The 23,004-nt window shown below is 41.7% G+C and overlaps 1 protein-coding gene across 2 annotated transcripts in view; it reads left to right on the plus strand.

Moving 5' to 3' along the window:
* Nucleotides 1-1,588: 1,588 nt before the first annotated feature.
* Nucleotides 1,589-23,004, plus strand: part of LOC306850604 (muscarinic acetylcholine receptor M3-like) — a 92,859-nt gene continuing 71,443 nt past the window's right edge. For both annotated transcript variants that reach the window (XM_079386315.1, XM_079386316.1), the window contains exon 1: nt 1,589-1,780. The gene's annotated coding sequence lies outside the window, so the exon portion shown is untranslated. The remainder of the gene's footprint in view (nt 1,781-23,004) is intronic.

The raw sequence follows: 23,004 nt of genomic DNA on the forward strand, positions 1-23,004 counted from the left end.
GTTGATATGGACTCGCAATGACACTGTAAGTCATATATGACAACAGTGTTTGCCAAGCTGATACTCTGTAGGTGAAAAGACATCCAATTTCCTGGAAAGACACCGGTTTCTTACATAATTATTCCCAAAGAGCTAAACAAGGAAAGAGAGAGGACATTGATATTCAGTTATCACAGTCTGACTTTTGAGTTTGATTTTCTTCCTTTCTACTTTCTTTTTACATCAATAATCCCAAAGTCTGTTCGTATACTTTTTCTTCACACCGTTGCTCTGCTCACACCCCTCTTCCTCCATCTTTTCCTTTGGCTCTTTCCCTGAGGTGAATAATCATTAGGATTGTAGACAGTGGAATTGACTTTGAATCTTTATCTGCAGAAGAGTGTCCCTTCACTCTTTCCAGACCTTCACTTTCTGAAATGAATAAAAACGTTGTGCCTTGGACAGGTTTATTTAATATCACCGACTCACAAATATCAAATAAAAAATGCATACAATAGTATATTCAAAGAAATATAATTACAGCTCCTAGTTTTATTTGGGAGTCTAAAATTTTTATGGTGTATGGAAAGGATCACTTCATACAGTATAATACCCCATAGTAAACTAATCACAGTAAGTCATTACTTTCTCTATAAGCTCTTTTTACATTCAATTTCCTTCTTGGCATATTTATTCACATTAAATCAGGGATAAGCCAGCCACACATTCGTGTAAACATTACATTGTATTCAACTTAAACTGTAGGGGTCCATATGTTTATAATCTCCAACACGCTCTGAACACAGAAGACAAACAATGGAATAATGGAATCATTTAATTGGGCATCATTAAAACACCCCTTTTACAGTTGTTCTTTGAGTATGCTGGGTAATTAGTTCTTATTTGTCATAATGCGAATGGGAGATCTGAAACAAGCTAATTTAAAATCTCTTTTTAAAAAAGCTGGTCTTAGCCTGAGATGAAAATAAATAAATAAATAGCATAATTATTGGAATGCACTAGTTTGACAAATCAATTAAAGCAAAATAAATAAATAAATTAATTAAAAATATGTAGACTATAGTAAAATATAAATATGGTAAAATATTGCCACAGGTGTTTTGAATGTTATCTTTGTTTTAAATGTTATCTATATGATATCTTGGTCAAAACAATATTTTGTATGTTCCCTATTTTTGTAATTTGATTGTTCTGTTCATAATTGTTTACCGTAAAAAAAAAAAGCCTATTTAATGTCAGTGCATATATATATATATGTATATATATGTATATATATATATATATATATGTGTGTGTGTGTGTGTGTGTGCAAAATGTTAAAGCAAGTGTTGGTAAGAAATATACTTGTTACATAGAAAGAAAAGCTTATCAAATATATCCAAGATATCATTACTGTTTCTAAAGCTAAAATTGTCTTTTTGCAGACAGTCATCTTCAACAGGTCTATGCAGTTTGTGAATATGTTGGTGCGGTCTGAATGGCTCTTATATATGAACGCTCTGCCACCTGCTGGTGCGTCACTGACACTCTAGCCAATCACGCTCACGCGCCGGGAGAAGCCTTCCTCTCGTAAGCTCCGGGAGATTCCAGTGGTCTGGCAATTAGTGACCAGGGCGATACGGGGAACAGACAGGCAGATATCCGGACGATCGAGGACAAGCCGTGCATTTCTGGAGAGGAACAACGCGCTTTTAGTGGATCTACCAAAATGCAGAGGAGTGGCAAGAACAAGTTATTTCCTTTGAGCATCTTTACCTTTCAGTGAACTCTAGCTAGTAAGGTAAGCAGTGTTAATGACATTAAGAATTACATTAAATTAATAGCGTAAATAATAAATTAAACTCTGCATGCACAGTAAAGCTGTTGTATTTTACAGTTTCAATATTGTTTCTGTAAACTTACATTTGTTCAATTTAGTTAATCACATTGTTCTAATATGTTTCTGGAATTGACAGAATTTTATTATATAATCAATCCGAATATAATTTTTCCTTAATATTTACAAAAATAGCGTAGGGCAGTGTAGCGTCACTATTGCAAGCTATTTAACATTTCTTACTAATGAGACGGTATTTTTTTAATTAACGAGGCTTTTCAGTAGATTAAACCATTTTGCTGATAAAGTAGCGAATTGCTTTCTAAAATGTTTCGCTGGAAGTATTACACAAATCAAATCGTGCCCCGTGTTTGCTGTCCGCTGTTTGGACTCGGAGCTAGCGATGCCTAATCGCGAATGAATCTTTTGAGTCGGTTCTTTAAATGAATTGGTCAAACGGGTTCGCAAAACGGTCCGAATCATTTGGACGACTCGCTGGCGCATTGAATCGTTTGTCAACTGACAGACAGTACTTTACTGAACAAAGAGAGCATCATGACCGCTGAATAAAGTGGTATTTGAATACAATCAATTGAAATCTAACCTTCAAACGACCTACAGGTTAAGCGACGAAGAAGGTGTTTAAGTTCAACACTTGTATGTACAGCTTGTGAACGACTGCAGGTAAATACGTTTTCCAAACGAAAAAATATCAAAACAGTTTCAGTACACAAAAGCACTTAAAGTTACTTTATCACGGTAAGCTATATCGTATAACGTTAGCCTATGTCAAAGTATAACATTAGCAAATTATTTATACAACTGTACCATGTTATCCTGTGTTCTTTATATCTTTAATATGCATAAAAATTAAGTAGTATATATCTTACATTTTTCAAATTGCACATTTTTCCGTGGAGTATTTAGTAACTTTGCTAGCAACATTTTTGTTTTGCACAGCACTATGCAAAACCTTTAGCCTATAACGTACATCATGACTGACGCACGACGATTGTCTCGGTGTTTTAACGCGTTTAAGGTATGTAGATGTTTTATTAATTACGAGACATTTTTTAACCATTTTGCGAGCTTTATTGTCTTTTGCCTTAATGGTGAGCAGAGCACGCGCAACTGTGCTGATGAACCATCTCGCGGGGGAGAAGCGATGAGTGATGTGTATGTGTTATAATAACCCGGGTGCCAGACGTGCTTATCCGCAGATATTTTGTTTGTTTCGGGAAATCCGAAAGGGTGAACTAAAATAGATCTGAAACATCCCTTAAATGCTGTGAAAGTTCGCACCCGCCTTTGCGCACAGGGTCGGAAGCTTTTAGAAGATGAAACTGATGGAAACGGATGGCGGGGGTGTAGTGAAGGAATGTTCTGACATTAATGAGATGTCAATCAATGTATTCTCTCCCTTTAGAGTAGAGAACAGTCAGCCTGCACTATCAACACGTAATGTTCCTTTATGCATAGCAGATACGTTTTATGGGTGTAAATGGCCTAATACAGGCTAAAAGTAAAAATTATAGCATATTTTGTTGCACAACACTGTGCAAATGTAAAATAAAACCTTTTTTTTTGCATGCATAGTTTGTAATTAGTTCACTTTGTGAAGTTACACCATAAAACACATATGACAACTTACCCTAATAAAAAATTTGACATTTATGAAGAATTCCCAAGCCCTGTCTCCCTTACATGTATAATAGAAGCCTGATATTATTTATGAGGTAATCACTTTTGACATTGTTTTACAGAAGAGCCTTTCATTCAATAATGCAAGGGCCAATAACCAAAGTGCACAAAATGTTTAATGCATTTTGATCCGGCCAATGCTTTTAAGTCACAGGTGTCCTCAGACAGACGGCATGCTCGTGTCAAATACTGATAAGAGCAGCTCATGTTTAATGTATTAGGTCTTATCTGTGCTGTTCGGCCCTTAATAGTGTGGAAACGGCAGCAAAGAACACAGTGTCCATTCCTGTCTTTGGAAAATGCGTTTCAGATTGTGTGTGTCTATGTCTGCATGAGAGAATTGGCCGCAGGATCAGATTAAAGGAAGGAGGGAAGAAAGATGCGGTGGAGTGCGCTATGCCCTTATATGAAAGGATTTAAAACACCTTCTAAGAAGAGAAGTGATCCTAGAAAATTTAGGCCGACCTGTCTTTCTTACAAAGTCCATTTTTCCTCATTCTTTTCTTTTCATTGTACTTTCCCAGTCTCTCCTCAGTCTCATACCTCCACACACACACACACACACACACACACACACACACACACCTTCCCTGACTGTCACTTTCTTTTTCACACACACATATGCTGCACAACACGCTTTCACAGCCTCACAAGGTATTGTGTTAGATTTGATAATGTTCAAAATAACATGTTCAGTTGGTCCGTCAGTATCTATCTATCTATCTATCTATCTATCTATCTATCTATCTATCTATCTATCTATCTATCTATCTATCTATCTATCTATCTATCTATCTATCTATCTATCTATCTGTCTGTCTGTCTGTCTGTCTGTCTGTCTGTCTGTCTGTCTGTCTGTCTGTCTGTCTGTCTGTCTGTCTGTCTGTCTGTCTGTCTGTTTATCACACATCCACAAAGTACCCACCTGTCTTTCCTCCTGTCAGTCTCCTGCCTCATTAACTTATCATTAGGCAAACATAATTTTAAAATGATTTTGCAATGTGTGTATGCTTCACTAGTCTGCTAAATCTATTAAACGATACACCTCTAAAGAACATCACTCAAGAACAACAATGTCAGTGCTAGGCATCCCGATTTTTTTTTTTATTTGTCTAGGGAGGTCAAAATTGTCAACACCACATGCTAAAAGTATTTTAAATAGATCAAAATATTTTTGATTAGCTTAATGTGTTAATTGAATGGTTATGTTAGTCGAATGCCATTATCCTTTGTGAAAGTCTTCAGGCGGAATGAAGTAAATTAATGGATTAAACCAATCAAGGTGTGTCAAGGCCAGTCAGGGTCACATTGATGTGCAATACATCAAAAGTGAACACATTTCATTGGTATTCCATTGTAGCAGTGCTTGTTTGGCCTATCTTGGCTTTTGTAGTCTTCTTAGACCTCCCCGATGTCAAATGGCTGAATGTGGTGCCTGAAGCAAACACTGACGTGCTGGACTGCATGTCCTCACTTGGAATGTGATTAGATGTCTGTCATGCTTTAAAGACATTTCCAAGAATACGGGGATAATTATGTTTACAAAACCCTGTCCAGTGCTGTGTTTGGTTGGTTTGCAGAGTTACGGAAATAAACACATTCAATCTATCTATATGTTGCATCTGGTTGTTAATATCTGTACTGATATCTAGCCTGAAAGCTATATGAAAGCTTAGGTTAGTTTGTAGTCTATCACTCACTGCAGAACCTGGTGGGCTTTCATGGTCAGATCCCTCTGATAAATATCCAAAGAATCTGGACCGACGGGTTTGGACAGACTTACATTTGATTTGGATTTAGTTTGTACCTTGCAGTGCTAACTTGGCTGGAGACATTTGGTGTTACATAACTTCAGAGTACCATTTAAAATTGTGGATCCTTGCACATGGAAATGAACACATTAATTTGAAGCCTATTTCCTTTTCAACTTCCTCATGTAAGCGATTCCCCAGAATATGCTTAAAAGCCTTTGAGGCTGCTCATTGATAAGAGACCAGTTTTCTTTGATGCATTGGTTTAATTTAGTCATCTGAGATCAAGTCATCTCTGTGTTTTATTGCCCGAGAGAACTTGGTTGGACTTCACTAAACAGTGATGCAATGCGCAATGCAATGCAAGTCATTATTATGCTTAGGAGGTTAAATCTTCCACCTGTGTCACCAAATATTAATGATTTGACCTTGTCAAAAATTGAGTTCACACACTCCAAGTAAGTTGAGTTCATTTGTTTTCATTGTCTCTCATTCTCCTGTGTAACGAGTTTGGATTTACGCATTCAATGGGTGAACTTGGTTGTACTAATGTGTATCTTATAGCGGTGTTGAGGCAGTAACTCTGACACAATCCCCATTAGCACTCTAGATTGCTGGTTTATAATCCCTCTTATTAAGTGTTTTTCTGACAAATGTAATCCAGACATGATCCAGGAGCATTGTGACTCCCACCCAACGGTAGCTCTTCATCTCCCACCTAAGCTTTACTTATATACGAAGTGGATGTGGACTCTGAATTTATAGTTAGCACAATAAATAAAAACTGTGATTTAATTTAAAGTATATTTACAGTAAATTCAGCATTGAATGACAGCAGAAAATCAAAGTGGCTTCAGAATTCATCTGCAGTGTTTTTAAAGGTTTTCTAAAGGTTTTCTTTTCACTTCACAAGTGGTCAGACTAACACAAAAACAGTCAATCAGGGTTGTCAGTTAAGATGATTCTGTAGACACAATGATTGACCACCCTGAGAGCTTGTTGTTAGTAGGGGGCTTTCTTTAGTCTGTGATTTAAGTTTACGCAATATCTGTAATTTGGCTTAAACCCTATTCGCACGGGATTAGTATTACTTGGTGACCTCCAGTCATTTGTAATAATTGCGGAGATTGTCTGTGATCTTAATCCCGTGCGAATCAGCCATGTCTGTAATTTGTAAAGTAAAAATTCCCCCACAAATGACCTACCATATTTCGCCGAACACCGAGGTCCTGTGATAATTTTAGTCCCGTGTGAATCGGCATCTCTGTGATTTGGCCAGCATTTGGTGGGCCGTATATAATTTTTCAAGGTTTTTGTTTCCTGTGCGCCTTTTTATCCATCTTTCGCAAAGAATGGAGCTGCGTTGGAGTGTTTGATAGTATTTTGGGTGCTGTCATATCGCTACACCCTACAATTTTCAGAAAGAGAAAGCTGAAAAGGTTTAATGTGTTACAAATAAATTTCCAAATCACACATGGTCCCCAGATAATACTACTTTACATAAACATCCTAGTTTTTTTTTTTAAATAGGTTGTATTTGGTTCTTGGTAGAAGCTACTGTTCATGTTTTATAAACCAGACCAACTAATTTACGGCAAGGAATGTTGCACCTTCTGACTCTTGTTACTGAATTCTTTCTATTTCCCAAGACATGACTCCGCTTTAATGCTTTAGGCTATGCTGGATAGGCTACATTTGAAAATGGCGTTTTCGTTTCAAAACACTCTCCATCCACACTAGCATTTTTAAGCGTTTTCTAAAACCTTCTCATCCACACTGAAATGTAGTTAAACATTAAATTCAGTTTGCTGCGGATGCGTAAAATCTCATAAAAGGTCACTGAGATGATACAGACATAAGTGTTTTGGCCCTTTGCTTTGTCTTGAACGCACTTCATTCCATAAAGCGATTATTCCTTCTTGTTTATTTAGGTAGATAATTGACCAACAAAAAGTTTACAATTTTCTTTCTTAATTAACAAATTGAACTAAACAAAACACAAACAAATAATATTTAAACATAAATAATATAAAATAAAAATACACTTTCTTAAATGGCTACAACAATAAGTTTTCACACAATTCTTCAGGCAGGGTAATTTTATTTAGGAAAATATCTCACCAGTCACTGACGCATCCAGGTTGCACTCGCTAACAATTATATATTTTGATCTAAACACAACTGGTCTTACGTTTTGCGGCAGGACAGCAGTTGCAAGTGCATTTTCTGTCGTTTTTGCATGACCATGATATGAAGAGTGTACAAAGTAACATATTTTTAGCAAAGGCGAATAGCACAAAACAGCCACAGTAATACTAATTCATAATTTTTAAAATTAAATAAGGTTGTCACTCCCAAAACCTTGAATTTTGTACTTAGCAGCATGGAAAAAGCAAGCAAAGAGAGCTCCCATTTTATAATCACTGAAGCTGTCAGTCACTTCAGTTTAGCACAAACTCACCCTTACAAAAACTCCAGTTGCAATCAGTTTCTTATTTACATACTGTTCACACTTTGTTGGTTATAATGAAAGGATTCAAGGAAGTGAGCAGAACAATGTTTTAAGTGGTATTAAGTGGACTTAAATGTCTCTGATTGACCATTGCATTCACACATTTATGTCTGTGATTGGGTACAATGCTCAATGCTATAAACACATTGTAAATAGAAACTCTTGACACTCTTCATTATTCAGTGCTCATTACTCAGTACTCTGTACTACTGTACTGCAGAAAAGCTAGTATCATTACTTTTTACAACAGGCCATTTGTTGTTGTCATTTTGCTCTAATTGTAATGGTTGTGATAATCTTGAATGCATACTGATCCCTAGTGGCGTTGGTGCAGCATCATGCAAAAACAAAAGGTTTCTTTTACCGATACCACTATAGAAATGCTTCTATTCATAATCATCCATGACTCATTTAGTCCACGAAAGTAGGGTCACATGATGTCTTCATGTAAGCTCCCATTCGTCAACCAACTTTGTGAAAGATATTGTTAGTCTGTTGATATTACTGCAGACTGAAGTCATTTCTTCATGTGTAAAGCATTTTATTAAGCAAACATTACTGATAGCAGCTTTATCCACACCACAGAAAAATTGGAACCAGCCAACATTGGAATTAAGACGAAATTGACAGATTTTGCTTCTTATATATTATTTACTGTTCAGACTGTAGTGTTTTATCCCTGAGGGCTCCCAGAAGTGAATCAAGCTTTGTAGGCAACTCGACAGAGAAAGTGACCCCCGCCCCCTCACTGCGTAAGGCTGTGAGGTGCAGAAACACTCTAGAAAACATGAAAGCCTTCACCAAGATGGCCTCCACAGGGGACCCTTGGGGGAAAAATGCCTAGTGAATAAAGGAATGAACATTGACAAGGTGTCGTTTCTGTGAACTGGACCGTTTTTCTGGAGGTCTTACCTTTCTCAATGGATGTCACCTCAGAGCAAGTATCACTAGGTTGCTCCCTTCTTTGCAAAATGTTACATTGACATCTTTTTCTCTACTTTTTCCTATTCTTTAAAACTCAAAGAAGCATTTTCCGTCTAGCTGTATTGCTAATAGAATAACAAGTTAAGCACAAAAACAAAGCTATTCTTTTGTTAGCAACTGCTCAGTGTTGTATGTTCTTTCAGATTACTGGCTTGTGAGAATTTGTACAGTGCTGAGCGGTTTCCTTCTGTAAGGGTATAGTCGTTTTATGTGCCCTTAAACTACACTTGTGTTGCCACCAGCTGTGGAAGTCTGGTTTGCTTTCTCTTGTTGTGTTTAATTTCAACAGCCCAGTCAAAGAGCTGTAAACTATTTTTCTGGCTTTCCAAATCCTGTTGATTGTTGGTGGAGCCTGTTCAGACATGTAAAAAAAGTCCTCACTAATGCAATATTGTGCATCAGACTTGGCATTAATAGATATTTATTTTGTCAGGGTAACTACTGTCTAGTCAGGTTAAAGGGATCATTCACCCAAAAACAAAAGCTTTTTTTCATTTTTTTTTTTCATCATAATTTTGTCATCCTTTACTCACCCTCATTTCATTCCAAACCTGTATGAGTTTATTTCTTATCTTGAAGATATTTTGAAGAATGCTGGTAATCAAATCCATTGATGTGTCCATTGACTTCCATAGTATTCCTTTCCCTACTATGGGAATCAGTGGGGACCAACAACTGTTGGTTCTTCAAAATATATATATATATTTTTTTTTTTCATATTCTTTAAAAACGTCTCAGGTTACGTATGTAACCATGGTTCCCTGAGAGGGAACGAGACACTGCGTCCTCTAGAGGTCGCTATGGGGAACTCCATCTACGTGACCCGTGTCTGAAGCATATATACAAAAACACCAAATATTGGCTGGCGACAGCCTATGACGTCACTCCCGGTGCGCCACAGTATAAAAGGGCACCGGGAGAAAGCATCATCCACTTCTTCGTCTGAAGCTGCATCCGAAGCATGGCCTAAAGTCTAGAGGACGCAGTGTCTCGTTCCCTCTCAGGGAACCATGGTTACATACGTAACCTGAGACGTTCCCTATCAAGGGAACTTCGAACTGCGTCCTCTAGAGGTCGCTATGGGGAACGATATACCCACGCCGCCATGCTGAGGGAAGTGCATGCCATTCCAAAGGCGAGCACTAAGCATCAACTCTTATCAACGATAAAGGAGTTGTCCCTGGGATGAATTGACGGCTGTCAGTGACATTATCCCCTTCGGCCAAAGGCCTGAGTTTCATACCCCGGACTTACCTGATAGAGGCCGGACCTCCTGGACCTAGGGTAAAACTCAAGGCTTGGAATCAGAAAGAAGGATTCCTTTAAGGGGATACGACCAAGCGCTTAGGATAGTAACTAAGCCTGGCCTGTCACCCAGGGGCTACTGCTTGCTCCTACAAGAGCTCGCTGAAGGAACTGTATCAACATATCCTTAGTAGTAGCCCCCGTGCAAATAGTATCACTGGGGATACATAGGTAGAGTGGGGCCCAAGGAGACCGGGGCCTAACCGACTCAAAGAATGGGACGAAGCCTCAGCGCGTAACCCATACCATACAGGATTTTTAGAAAAGACCACAAGACACTCGGTGTGCGATCTTACCACAGCGTGGCTTTCAGAAAGTGCACAAAGACTAGCGTGTGCACTTACCATAACATGGATTTATAAACATCGTTCTTTTCATATGCTCTGGAGGGAGCAGCAAGCTCATAGATAACGTACCAGGTTACGTATGTAACCCAGGTTCCCTGAAGGGAACGAGAGCTACGTCCGAAGACGCTATGGGAACGCCATCAGCGTGACCGACGCTCTGAATATTTTATACAACAGTCTAATGGATGGGCGAGGCGTCACGGGCGGGGTGACGTCACGACCAGGAAGTATATAAGCACGTGCGGAAGTGTGGCTCGGGACGTAGCTCTCGTTCCCTTCAGGGAACCTGGGTTACATACGTAACCTGGTACGTTCCCTTCCAGGAACTTCGAGCTACGTCCGAAGACGCTATGGGAACGCAATACCAACGCCGCCAGACTGACAAGTCCCTGCCTGGTGTCAGGCTGAAAGGACGGAAGAGCCTGGAGTGGCTCTGATGTCGAGGTTATAGAACCTGGCAAACGTCAGGGGCGTGGACCATCCCGCAGCGTTGCAGATGTCTTGGACTGAGACACCTGCCCAGAAGGCCTTGGAGGCCGCCACACCTCGGGTAGAGTGCGCTCTGACTCCCAGCGGCGGGGGACGCTCAGAGGTCTCGTACGCCAGATTGATGGCATCCACTATCCACCTACTAAGAGTGGGCTTCGTAACAGGAAGACCCCTCTTAGGCGGACCAAAGCACTCGAGCCGTTGGTCCGTCTTTCTCCACAGGGCAGCTCTGTGGATGTATGCGTCCAGTGCTCGCACTGGACACATACAGTTGTGCCTTTCCTGGTCGGGCTCCCTGAAGGGAGGAGGACAGAAGACCTGGAGTACGACCGGCTGTGGTACGACCGTCGGAACCTTCGGTACGTACCCCGCACGGGGGTAGAGAAAGACTTTCGCCGAACCGGGCGCTAAGTCAATGCACGAAGGGGCCACAGACAGGGCCTGAAGGTCACTCACCCTCCTCAGAGAAGTGATGGCCAACAAGAAGACGGTCTCGATGGTGAGGAGTCTATCTGTTATCTCCTCGGGAGGCTCAAAAAGGTGCTCTGCACCGAGCCTCCAGCACCACAGCCAGGTCCCACGTGGGGACACGGGGTCGTACAGGCGGCCTCAGCCTCAGCGCACCGCGGAGGAAACGTGTAACCAGGGGGTGTCTGCCTACTGACTGGCCACCAATAAGGGCGTGGTACGACAAGATAGCTGCCACGTAGACCTTAATAGTGGAGTGGGTTAACCCTGCGGAGAAACGGGCCTGCAGGAACTCCAGAACTGCGCGGATCGGGCAGTTGACTGGGTCGAGCTGGCGGTCTCCGCACCAAGAAGTGAAGAGTTTCCACTTCAAGGCGTACAGTTTCCTCGTGGAGGGAGCTCTGGATTGGAGGAGGGTCTCGACAACCTCGGTTGACAGACTGGACGCTATGAGTTGCGCCCCCTCAGGGGCCATGCCCACAGCTTCCACATCTCCTGTGAGAGGAGATCGCTCCTGATCGGCACCGGCCACGGGGCACCGTCGAGGAACGAAATCAGGTCCGAGAACCATACTCGGCCCGGCCAGAACGGCGCTACTAACAGTAGGCTTACCGCGTCCCGGCGCACTCTCGCCAAAACTCCCGGGAGCAGAGCGATCGGGGGGAAGGCGTACAGACGGAGCCTCGGCCACGTCTGTACCATAGCGTCCAGTCCCGGAGGAGCTGGATGAACCAGAGGGGACATTGCGCTGACTCTCGAGTGGCGAAGAGGTCCACCTGTGCCTGGCCAAAACCTTCCACATCTGCTTCACCCCTCGGGGTGAAGCATCCATTCCCCGGGCCTCGGCCCCTGTCTCGACAGGACGCCTGCTCCCATATAAAGATGCCCAGGAATGTGCACAGCTCTCAGTGACAGGAGCTTGCCCTGGGACCACACAAGGATCTGGTGTGCCAGCTTCTACAAGGGGCGCGACCGCAGACCTCCTTGGTGGTTGATGTAAGAGACCACTGCCGTGCTGTCGGTGCGGACCAGCACGTGGTGATCTCCCAGGTCCGGGAGGAAGTGCTTGAGCACACGGAACACAGCTAGGATCGCTAGCTGGTTGATATGCCACATCAGGTGGCGACCACTCCACAGACCGCGGGCAGGGTGGCCACTCATGACCGCACCCCAACCGGTGAGGGAAGCGTCTGTCGCTAGTGAGACGCGGCGACAAGGAGCTCCCAGCACCGGGCCCTGAGACAAGAACCAAGGTTTCCTCCACATGTCTAAGGCACGGACAACGGCGTGACACTTTGACAGCGTGGAGCGAGTTTCCCTCAAGAAACCCCTTGGTCTTGAGCCACCACTGTAGGGGCCTCATGTACAGCAGGCCAGAAGGTATCACGCTGGACGCAGCTGCCATGAGCCCGAGCAGTCTCTGAAACTGCTTGACAGTGAATGGCTGGCCCTCTCGCACTCTCTGACTGTCGTGAGGATCGACTCGTCGAAACCCACACCACGCCTAGATAAGTGGTTCTCTGAGCCGGAGAAAGCACACTTTTCCTGGCGTTTAGTCTTAACCCCAAGTCTTTCATGTGGGCGAGAGCGATATCTCAATGCCGAATCGCCAAGCGCTCCGATCGAGCGAGCGGGGTGAGGGTGCTAGGCCGAAGGGAAGAACCCGATACTGGTACGCTTTGCCCCCGAAAGCGAACCTCAGGAACTTCCTGTGAGCAGAAAGGATGGACACATGGAAATAGGCGTCCTTGAGGTCTATCGTGACAAACCAGTCCTCGGACCTGATTTGAGACACGATCTGATTGACCGTCAACATCTTGAACTTCAGCGAACTGACTGAGCGGTTCAGGAGACGCGAATCCAGTATGGGCCTCAGCCCACCATCCTTCTTTGGAACAATGAAGTACCGGCTGTAGAAGCCGGTGTGGACTTCGTGAGGTGGAACCAACTCGATGGCTTCCTTTCTCAGCAAAGTACCGACTTCCTGTTCCAAGACCAGAGCCTGCTCGGGGCGGACCATAGTCACGCAAACCCCGTTGAACAGCGGAGGTGGCCCATCGAACTGGATGGAATAGCCAGCCTCTACCGTCCGCAGGACCCAAAGAGACACATTCGGCAGCCGCTGCCAAGCTGCCAAAACGATCTACTAAGGGAATCAGTCTCTCGAGACTGACCTCTGGTGTCAGAGAAGCGGCCAGACCGCTGCCTCGCTGCGGCGCACCGGCAGGAGACGCATGATCTGGCGGCTGAGGCGAGTTTCTCAGGCCCGCTGAAATCACAGGCGGAAGAACCTGAGAGTACCACTCGCTGGGACCTGCTGTGCCCTGGAACTGTAGGGTTGACAGACAAATCCCCGGAGGGCACCGAGGGGAGACGGTCACCGTGTGCCGCGGTGTAAGCCGCTCCACCCCAGTAGGGGCCGCCCTCCGAAGTCCTGGGGCTCGCCCATCAGGACTTCTTCGTCGAGGACCTCTTGGCCGACAAGACATCCCTCAGGTCTGTCTCTGGCCTCGAAGTCCCCGGCGCGGAGCGCCGCTGCCCTTGGCTCCGCCTCGGGGGAGCACGAGAGGCGACGCTCTCTTTCTGCGCAGCCCTATGTGAGGAGCTGGTATGCGGAGGAGGCTGCCCGCCCAGCAGCCACCTCCCACTGGGGCGAAGGAGGCGGCGAAACCTCGTGAACGCTTGTCACATCAACCTCCTAGGAGGAAGAAAGACGCAGCGTCGAGCCCTCGTCTCGGGGGAAGAGACCGCTTCCAAACCGAGAGACGGGGCGCCAGATCTGGCGGATATGGGAGGAGATGTCCGTCTCGCTCTCACCAGCCAGATCAGCCTGCGAGCCCCACGAGCGCAGCCGCCGCTCTGCCTCGGCAGGTTTTTTTTTTTTTCTCGCGGCAGCCGCTCGTAATGCGGGCAGCCGGCTCCCTCGAGAGCCGATCTCACATGCTCCGCCCCCAGCGAAGCCTCGTGAACGCTCGTCACATCAACCTCCTCGGAGGAAGAGACGAAGCGTTGAGATCTGCGAGCCCCACGAGTGCAGCCGCCGCTCTGCCTCGGCAGAAGCGGGACCGAAACCGCGCGGAGAGCTCGAGAGCGAACGAGGCGGCGAAACCTCGCCAACGCTCGTCACGTCAACCTCCTCGGAGGAAGAGAGACGAAGCATTGAGCCCTCGTCTCAGGGGGGAAGAGTACCGCTTCCAAACCGAGAGACGGGGTGTCAGATCTGGCGGATACGGGAGGAGATAGGGACATGCCCGTCTGACTCTCGCCAGCCAGATCAGCCTTTTTTTTTTTTGCGAGCCCCGCGAACGCAGCCGCCGCTCTGCCTCAGCAGAGCGGGACCGGCTTTATTTGTGCTTGTGCAAACACTGGAGCTTACAAAGCTCATCGACATCTTTCACATCCACCTCCTCGGAGGAAGACAAGCGGGGCGTCGAGCCCTCTCTCTGGGGAAGAGAACCGCTTCCGAGCACAGAGAGCGGGCGCTGGATCTGATGATCCATATGCGAGCCCCACGAGCGCAGCCACCGCTTTGCCTCGGCAAAAACGGGACCGACACCGCGTGGAGAGCTCGCTTTTCTTACTGGGGCGACAGAGGCGGCGAAACCTCCTAAACGCTCGTCACATCAACCTCCTCAGAGGAAGAGAGACGAAGCGTCGAGCCCTCGTCTCCGGGGGAAGAGACCGCTTCCGCACCGAGAGACGGGGCGCCAGATCTGGCGGATGCGGGAGGACATACTGTAATTTTTTGTAAGGTTATATTAATGTTTTACTCTTGCTTTACTCTATGTATTGCTATATATACTAGTAATTTATGTGTACATTTGCTGTTGTGTGTTAGATTTGAAACAGAGTTAGTGTTGAAAAAAGGAGTTAGCATTATTGTGGCATTAGCCAAGAAGAGAGGAACCTCCTCTGCTTCTGGAATTAATTTTCCTGCAATGAATAAATAGTTTATTTCTTTGCAGTGTAGAATGTGTAGTCTTTATTTATTGTCACATTCTCTCTTCTCTCACACACACACACACACACACACACACACACACGTTTACTTAGCTATCTAAATGGGGACATCCCATAGGCGTAATGGTTTTTATACTGTACAAACTGTATTGCCCTACACCTAAATTTAGCCCTCACAAGAGACGTTCTGCATTTTTACAATTTCAAAAAAAACTTTTAGGTTTTTTTTTTAAACCCGTTTTACAAATGAGGACATCCCCAAAGGGAGGTTTTTGGAGATTTTGTCAGGTTTACCTCACTTTTGGGTACAAATTTGTCCCCAAAATATGGTTAAGTAGGTACAGACACACACACACACACACACACTTGTCTTTCTGTCCTCTCATCATTCAGTGGTTAGTCTGTGGCTGCTGATAAGTAGAATTTTGAAGCCAGAGGTCACCTGGGAATCGTCTGTGATTGGAGGACACATGCCTTCTAATCTGTTCTTATCATCGGGAGGATGTATGTTTGGAATACCATATTGACATTCTTGATATTTTTGCAGTAATATGTATACTGTGTACAGAAGCTGTGCAATAGATCATACTAAGTGGGAAACGGTATTTCACAATGCAGTGCACCTATTTGCATGCAATAAATTAACAAGAAGTATATGATTTTTAACCAGTGGGTTAAGGATGGTTGGTTAGCAACCATCTGGCACCATCTGGTTCTAAAAAGCATTTTTCTCCAGTCATGGCTATTGAAAATTAGGTGTGTATTCTGATGAAAAAATGTTTGCAAGAAAAAAATCTAATATTTCATGATAGTATGGAACATTACCGATGGCAGAATTATTTTCATTTATTTATACATATTAATTTATATAGAGGGAGCAAAAAGTGTAAAATTGATTGATTTTCTTTTTCTTTCAACTGCCTTTCATGTTACTTCTCAGGACAGTTGCTAATAAAAGTGATAGTTGGCACTTGATCTTGCAAGTAATGAGGTTATGTGATGACAGTGTATACTAACTGTTTGAACTGTTTATTGTTGCAACATGCATTATGTTTCATTAAAAAAAAACCGTAGCCAGTATTTTGCACAGTATGCAGTAACCAGTAGGCTGATTTTGTTTTCTGAACTTAGCCTTAGACTCATCTCTCTGTCCATTATTTTAATTTGTTATGCGTTTGTTGTTTATGTGATTTCTTTTGTTCTTTCCTTCCTTTCATCCCCTTCTGTGATCATAATTATGCTTCTGGGATACAAATATAGCAGCCAGAAGATGGTAATATTAAACTCTGTTCATTAACTTTTAATGATTTGTCATTATTTTTTTTGTATATTGATGGCATTTTTCAGTATGGTAATATTAAGCCCGTTTCAGTCTGTTTGTGGTCAGGAGAGCAGTTAACCTTTTTTCTGATGTCACTTTTCTTTTTGTAGCTTAACTTGGATGAAGGAAAAAAGCAGCTCATGAAGGATGATGTACCATGGCTGATTATTAACTTGTGAGAAGCCATGGTTTTGGCAAATATAATTAATGCACCATAAATTATATTTAGGCACATCAAGAAATAGATAAAGTATGAGTCAGATCCTTCTATTTGGAAATATTCCAAATCTCTGCCTTTGTCATTTCCAAGGAAACACGGTGAATGCTTACTGTTACATCATAAGAAAAGAATGTCTGGATCGCTTGGATTCTATTTACAATAGAGGCAAATCAGCATCAGAATGTTCCCTGTCAAGGTGAATTTCAGGGCTCAAGGATTCACAACATGAGAAGTTCTGGTTGCCTAGACACAGATTAATCTTTGCCCTGGATTATTCTGTCAAATAAGATTTTGAGAATTTAGAATTTTTAATCCAAGGCGAGACTTAATCTGTGTCCTGGAAATTTACCCTGTGTCACATCTGAAATGATGGGCCTTTTAAGTGTATTTTTTTACATAAATATCATGCTTCTAGACTGCGCCATTGACCAACTAAAACCTGGTCTAAGTCAATGTCACAGTATTTTTGCTATTATTTAAAGAGCAATATGCGCCTATAGGCGGGTCCACAACGTGCATACACTCTTCTTATTACACACACAGCACACAAACATGCCAAATATTAATTATTAAAGGATTACAGTGTAAAAGATTATTATTGTGTAGGCTACATAAATATAAAAATGCCTACATGTCATAATGTATAGTCATTGCATGTATCAGAATTAGCCTACCTATTTGCTCGCGCACAAGTAGATCCGTTTCCTCTCTGGAGATGCGTTCTCTCTCTCTCGCTTGCATATTCCATCGTGTAAATAGAGAATCCGCCATGGTTCGAGCGCAACTGGCTCTTAAAGGGAATGGGAGATGAAACTGATTGGTTTATTGCACGTTATGCCCAAAACACACCCATGCTCATTTCCTCTATTTGTACATTTAGACTAATGTTGCATCTTGTAAAACTCATAAAAAACTAATGGTTTAATAACACTCTTAAATATAATCTAAAACAAAAAAAATTATAGTGTTTTATTTTTAATTTGCTTAACTTTAACTTGAATTGGATACACTCAAAACCAAATATTTTTTCTCATGTGCCAGTGGGAATGGGGTAAATGAAATCAAAGGAAAATCAAAATTTCAATCGAGTTCTAGAATGTAGGATCTGTTGTATTGGCTGAGATCTCCAGAAACTGAGTTTATTCTTGATTTGTTCATACTGGATGCGGTTCACGTACAGGTATTTCCTCTGGACTGTCTCCCTGCCGCATCATTAGTAAAAGATCTATTAAGGTCATTAAAGCCAAATAAGACTTTCCAGTTAATCAGTCAGAGCCGGTGTTCTGTCGATTTGTGCTACCCTGTCAGATTTTCCTACCTCCCATTAAAACAGTAGGTACTACAATTCAACAACGAAAAATACTACCTGTTAAATTATGATTTATTAATGTCTACACCTACCACAACCCTAAACCTACCCTTACAGTAGTGTATATACACTAATTATGTGTTATATTCGCGGTTGTGGCTAGAAGGGATACAGCTACCGGAAATCAACAATAAATAATGTTTTCTACCTATTAGATTGTTTTATTAACGTCTACACCTACCCCAACCATAAACCTACTCCTTACAGTAATGCAGATGCATTAAATATTGTTGTTCATCGTGAGAAAAAGGACGAAATATTTATGTGCCCATGCGCAGTAAGCCCCGGTAGGAAAATCTGACGGGTAGGATAAAATGTCAGGACACCGGACTACTCTCTCTCTTTCCATAATCTTAGCCTTGGTCTGCAATCTTAATCTTCATCTTAACGGCTGCTGTACCGTCATTCGCCATCTATTTATCCCTCCCCGACTCACTGAGATGAACAAACATGGAGTGATTGAAGTGTTCAGACCTCATAACCCCAAATCAACACAGATAATGTTGGAACAGTGGGAGTCTTCCCCATTTCAACACCATTCATTTCACAGACCTTTGCCTGCCTTTAGAGACAAGTCATATACCTTCTGTCCATTTCATTTACCCTGCTGAACTTTTGAGTAATGTATAGTGTTACAGCATTGTATTGCTTGAGGTAAATTCAGTTTTTTTTTTTTTTTTTGTGGGAAATTCAGTTGCTGTTTCTCGGTCTGCACTGCAAGCAATCGACACAATGCAACTCGCAATGCAGACGGATGCAAAATGGTAAACTTGAAAACAACCTCAATTAAATTCAGATTAATTCACAAAATATTTCAAAATGTATTGAGCCATTTATTTTTAATAGTGAAGCAAAAGCATCAAGATATGCAAATACAGTCAAAACGGATTGTGAGTTTGTTTTCTTGAATATAAATTGTACACTATTTGCATGCCATCACAGTTGAGAAATTCAAGTACTGAAAGATTCAATTTTATTATACATATTTGTAAACAAGGTTTACATCTTTAACATTGACTGCATTATTCTTGACAATGCAATGCTGAGTGTTTCAAAGTTGATGAATACAAATATGAGGCCTTAGTACTAAGTATTAGGTTTATTGGGTTATTCAAATGACAAGTCTTTGTATAGCAGTATCAAAATAGTATTCAAAAAGAGTATTTCTTTAACCATTGACTTTAGTTAATTCAGCAATGAATAAATAAATAGTGTGAAGGATAAAAACTGATTCTGTAATTGTCATGATTATTATATAATTCTGGCACTGTGAATGATATTTGATCGTTGCTTTAAGTATGTCTAACATATTAAATAACAATTATAAACCATTTTTTGGCAATGTTTTGTTGACAATGAGGCCCTATTTCAGCTCATTTTTTAAAATTGATTATACGTAATTCCAAAGTAAATAAACTATGACGAAATGTTATTTGCCAGGTAATTAACCTCAAATCCAATGTTCGAAATGCATCGCTCAGCTCCAGAGCGCTGCTAACTAAGCTAGAAACTAGCTTTAGTGGCCAGACACATACACTGCCTCAGCTAATGTGCTGTAAAGTTCATTCTGGTTACATACACTCTATTGCGGCCCCACACACCTCTCACGGGGGGAACCGCAGGCCGGTTCATCTGTCTGAAAGAAGAATGAGCGGTTCCTTTTTTGCTGTTGATGCTGGACAGCGTGACCAGGGGATCTGTGACTTACATTTCAGCGAGTTTTAAGAATGTCACTTATTTGAGGCAAGACGCCTAGGTCAGATTTTCCACTTACAGTCTCTTTCCCTCTCTTTCTCTTTCCAGCTTCCTTCCTCCCGCCCTTTCCCCCTTATGATTTTCCCCAGTTTGCTATGAGTTTGATGTTATGTCTGGCAGAAGACTGCATAAATTAATTTTCCACCATCACAAGCTCACTGAGTGCTTATGCAGGAGTTAATGAGCCATTCATTCAGTGCTGTCTCCAGCAGACCACAACCATCTCCAGCAAATTAGACTTTCGTTCTGCCTCAAGACGACGCAAGGAAAACACAACACAGAGATTTAGTCTAGGCCTCGGTGGAGGGTTTAAGCAAGCAGGGTTAGCTTGAAAAATATGTGGCAGAAACCCAAAAATTAAGCTTTTTTTGGAAATGCAGCTGTGATGCAATTTAACGCAATTATGCTACCGTGACTTTGAAGGCTTGTTTCAAGGGAGTTATTCTGACATTATTTGCTGTAAGTTTTAGCTGTAAACAAATGTTTGCTTATTAATGACATCAAAGCATTTTACAACGTTGCATTTTGTTGTGTTGCATATTCTTAAACATTCACATCTATAATGAGAAATATAATAAACTAAATTTAGATGTAAGAATGTAAGAGATCTTTGAGAACATGAACATCAAAACTGGAAAAAAATATTTCCTTAATCAGTATTTTTCTTATTTTCCAGTAAGTTTTTTTCTTTGCAGCCAATAAATGCATTGAGCAGGGCTGTAATCAGTAATCACCCTTAACAGATAAAAGGATAGCACGAGCCTGTCGGACATTCAAACTAATGTTTTATTGAGAATATGAGATTGGTCTGAAGGATGAATGCTGGATCAGATGCATTTAATCACACTCGCTCAGTCAATCTCTCATAATACTCTACTACAAACGCTTCTAATACAGTCATACAATAAGCCTTTAATGAATAAATTTTAACTCATTGTGTTTGTGTGCGTGTATAAATATATATATATATATACACACACACACACACACACACACACACACACACACACACACACAAACACATATATATGCAATATTTTGCAGTTTAAGACAACTACGCAGTTCAAGACCACACACACTATGCCTGTGTAGAAGTACAGACATGTATTTTGGAAAAGGCCACTCTAGACAGGCTTCTATGTTTCCTTGCATTCCTGTCAGATATAAGAAGGAATCTGCTTTAATAGTTGTCAATCAAAGTCAAACCTGTCTGCACCAGATGACTGATGCTCATTCTCTCTCTCTCTCTCTCTCTCTCTCTCTCTCCCCCCGTGTCTTTTGCTTTTTCTATATCCAGTTTTAATTCTCTGCCTGACACGGTTTTCTTATCTGTGTATCTCGTCTCTTTTGTTTTGTCTCATTGTTTTTGTCAAATTTTTCCACCGCCCCCTCTGTGATCAGATGCTCTGTTAATTCGTTTGAGGGTCCTGCTGTCTAAACTTGATGCAGTCAACACAATTTTTTTTTTCTCAGAGACCACACAGAGCAGCATGTTCTCAAGAGTGTCAGTGAGGAACATGTTGCCTCACAATGACTATACACTATAAAACTAATACTGAAACAAATCACTCATATAAAGGATTTTTCAGTATAAAGGAGTGGATTTTATATTTTAAGGTAAAAACATACTGCTAGTTTCAAGCTCAAAACTTATGCAACTTTGTGAGTTCACACAGATGAATGCATCAGCAGAAGGCCATCTACATTTACACCTCAATAAGGACTTGTCTGATAAAAAACACACCACCTGCCCAGTGAGGTGATACGAAGAAAGCAGGATGAACTATTATTCCTGTGTTGCACATGATCATTTCAGTCGCTCTTAACCATTTATTTGATGTGTTTCAGTGCAGATTGTGTTGTGAACCTGTCACAATTGAATGCAAATTTTGTAAAATGGGTGCTATAAAAGGATGGCGGAGTTAAAAACTATTTTTAACACAACAGCAAACCCAGAAGCCAATGTGTGTGTACCTGAGCACAATGCTTTTGCCCATTATACATGTGAAGGGGCGTTTCTTAAAATGACAACAGTTGAAAAAAGACTCAAAGAGCCAGAGAGAGGGTGAAAAAATGCTCATGCCTCTTTTTGTAAAATTTTAAATGGATAAGTTTGTCCCAAATTGAGGTTTAAACCAGTAGTTCTCTATCCTGAACCATTGCTCTGGAAGCTTAATTTTTTATCCTTAATACCAGAAGTATCTAGCGACATGGTTTTATTTTTATTTTTTAAATCTTGAAACTGTTACTTCATATACACACACACACACGCACACACACACACATTCTCTGTCTTGTGTAGCAGGTTTACGGATCATTACATAAGAAACACAGAAAGATGTCGTGAGAAAATACTCTGTCTGGCTGCTTGAGTGAATTGTTTCAACTTCAACAAGATCAACTTCAACAGAAGGCACTAAATAATCTTTTTTTTACATTATCTTTATATCCTCTTCTAAACATCTAAATATTCAGATTAAAGGCCTTTTTTCATCAAATGTTTGCTAGTTTTGGGATACCAGCATGGTTTGATATACAAAGTAGAGTCATCTTTGTAAAAGTGAAATTTGTTGTGCGTCTGTAGTTTGTGGTATTTGTTTTTGTTTACATGTGTATTTTTCTAATATGGCCAAATAAGCTTGAAATGACATGCTTAAAGGGACAGCTGACCCAAAAGGGTATATGTCGTCATCATTTATTCATCTTTATGTTGTTGAAAACATCTAAGACTTTCCATGGAACACAAAATGAGACATTCTCATTTTTTAAGATTTCAGGCTTCAAAAAAGTCACAAAAGCACTGTAAATGTACTGTACAACTGGTACATTTGACTCATGTGCTATATTCAGTTAATGGGAAGAACAGTAGTGATGTCGTAAAGAACAAATTGTGTTCACTGTTCAGTGAATCGGTTGATCCAATTCACAAAACTGATCTGAATGATCCATTCATGAATTAGACTGATCCGATCTGACTCAGTGAACTGGACACAGAAGTTAACATCT

Source organism: Barbus barbus (assembly GCF_936440315.1).
Source record: "Barbus barbus genome assembly, chromosome: 30".
NCBI classification, from domain to species: Eukaryota; Metazoa; Chordata; class Actinopteri; order Cypriniformes; family Cyprinidae; genus Barbus; species Barbus barbus.